Source organism: Ixodes scapularis, unplaced genomic scaffold (assembly GCF_016920785.2).
Source record: "Ixodes scapularis isolate PalLabHiFi unplaced genomic scaffold, ASM1692078v2 PGA_scaffold11__112_contigs__length_91849675, whole genome shotgun sequence".
Classification (NCBI taxonomy): domain Eukaryota; kingdom Metazoa; phylum Arthropoda; class Arachnida; order Ixodida; family Ixodidae; genus Ixodes; species Ixodes scapularis.
Genome location: NW_024609837.1, coordinates 70,006,882 through 70,009,086, shown reverse-complemented (window position 1 = coordinate 70,009,086; position 2,205 = coordinate 70,006,882). Strand labels below are relative to the sequence as shown.

Below are 2,205 nucleotides of genomic sequence, written 5' to 3'. Positions count from 1 at the left end.
ACTTTCCCTGGAACAGGGCTGTCTGTCATGGGGCCAGCGGGTTATCGTCCCTTTAACCCTCCAAGAGCAAGTATTGACACTCTTGCATGAAGAACATCCCGGAATGACGCGGATGAAGATGCTTGCTAGGTCGTTCGTTTGGTGGCCAACTTTGGACGGCGACATTGAAACGAGAGTTCGTCACTGTAAGGTATGCCAAAGTGTTCTGCCAGCAAAATCGCCAGGACCCCTGCAGCCCTGGGCGTATCCAAGTCGCGTATGGCAACGGATACACGTCGACTACGCAACGAAGGAGGGCTTGAACTTTCTTGTGTTGGTGGATGCTTTTTCAAAGTGGATTGAAGTGTTTGTAGTGTCAAGCACGACCACTGAAAAAACTGTGCGGTGCCTCAGCTCTGTTTTTGCAGCCTACGGTTACCCAGAAGAGTTGGTGAGCGACAACGGCCCACAATTCACCGCAGAGGACTTTGGGGTCTACCTGCAGCGGCATGGCATAAAACATACCCGGATACCACCGTATCACGCAGCCTCGAATGGAGCCGCTGAGCGCCTGGTACAAACTACGAAGACTACCCTGTTGAAACAAGTAATACCCTATTCACACGAGCATAAAGGTCCCTTTAGCTAAGGGACCTTTATGGCGAAAGGCGAATCAGTTCGCGATCCTCCGCGCGTGGTATATGCTCGCGATCTACTAGCGCGGGCTGATTCGCTGGCTGCAAAGGGACCTATGTTAAAGGTACCTTTATGCTGGTCGTGTGAATGGGGTATAAGACATGATCAAATCACCGGGGGGAAAAGGACTATTCTGGAACGAGTAAACGATTTTTTGTTGGCGTACAGGAATACACCAAACTCCGTTACTGGGAAGACCCCAGCAGAACTGTTTTTGAAGCGTCAACCTCGAACACTGCTTTCACTGTTACGACCAAACTTTGCAGGAGACATGAGGACTAAGCAAGAACGCGAAACTGCACTACGAAACGGCCGGAGAGGTCGGGGAGAGTCGTTTATAGCAGGTGACAAAGTACTTGTAAAAACGACTAGAGGCGAGGAAGTGTCCTGGGAAGAAGGGCTGGTAACTCAAGTTGTGAGCCCCACTACATATTTGGTGAATGTGAATAATCGAACACGGTTCATCCATATGGACCATCTCCGTGCAAGTTGGGCTTCTTCGACTGGGTCTGTTTTTCCTGAGATCCCAGCTCCAACACCGAGCGCCACAACGGAAGCAGTCCCGGAGGGCAGCCGCGCTGGTCAACTACCCAAGGCGGAATCTCCTGCTCCGAGGTTCCACGCCGCTGAGCTCCCGAGTCAAGGCACCGGCTCGGTTCCACACCCAGAGCAGCCCCTAGAGGTACCTGAGCCCGATGATCGACAGCCCACTCAACACAACGCTTCTGCCTCCGAGCCTCCTGCAGCTGCTCAGCAAGATCAAGGCGACGGATCTGCCTCTGCGTCTTCCACAGCACCAACGCTTCGAAGAGGAAGCCGGACCCGGAAAGCACCGGACCGCTACCAATCGTACGAGTTTCGTCGTCAAGCCAAGTAGACTCGACCGTAATGACATGTATGGCGGTTTTAAAGGCGGAAGGAATGTTATATCTGTAAAGGTCGCATGTGATTCGCCCAACGTTATTACGTCACTCTTGCTTACGTCTATAAAACAGACTGTCTGGCCGTAATAAAAGTTCAGTACGTTCCAGCTACCCGGAGAGCCTGTCTGCCTGCGACGCTGCGATAGAACAGGAGGTAACAGCCCCACAATATCTATGACAAGCCTTCGAAATGGCTCTCTGATTATCGGAACCAGTTTCAGAGGAGCCTTCCACCTCTCATTCGGTTTGCCAACTCTTTGGCAAATATCACAAGATCTTACAAAGTTTTCAGCGTTTTAAAACCAATTTGGCCATTAGTAGTCCTGGAGAAGCCTTTTCTTAGTCTTAGTGATACCTAAATGCCCTGCCCATGTGTTGCCGTGACATACAGCCAATAAGTCTGCACGAAACTTATGCGGCAGTTCAACTTGTTCGAATGTGACCTCGCTACGATCACTGTACCGTCGATACAAAATACCATTTTTTTAAAGAATGCTGTCTTTTTTTTAGTGATTCCCAGGGCGACAGCGTGCCGGCAATGGCTCAGAGAGTCGTCTGTTTCCTATTATCGAATTAGCTGTGCGCGGTTTAGGGTCAATAGCACTTT

The 2,205-nt window shown here is 50.7% G+C and overlaps 1 long non-coding RNA gene across 1 annotated transcript; it reads left to right on the top strand.

Annotated features, from left to right (window-relative positions):
* The first annotated feature begins 226 nt into the window (after positions 1-226).
* Positions 227-1,706, top strand: LOC121835145. The gene is made up of 2 exons (XR_006077496.1): positions 227-586; positions 942-1,706. It is a non-coding gene; the product is annotated as an uncharacterized LOC121835145 (long non-coding RNA).
* Positions 1,707-2,205: the final 499 nt, after the last annotated feature.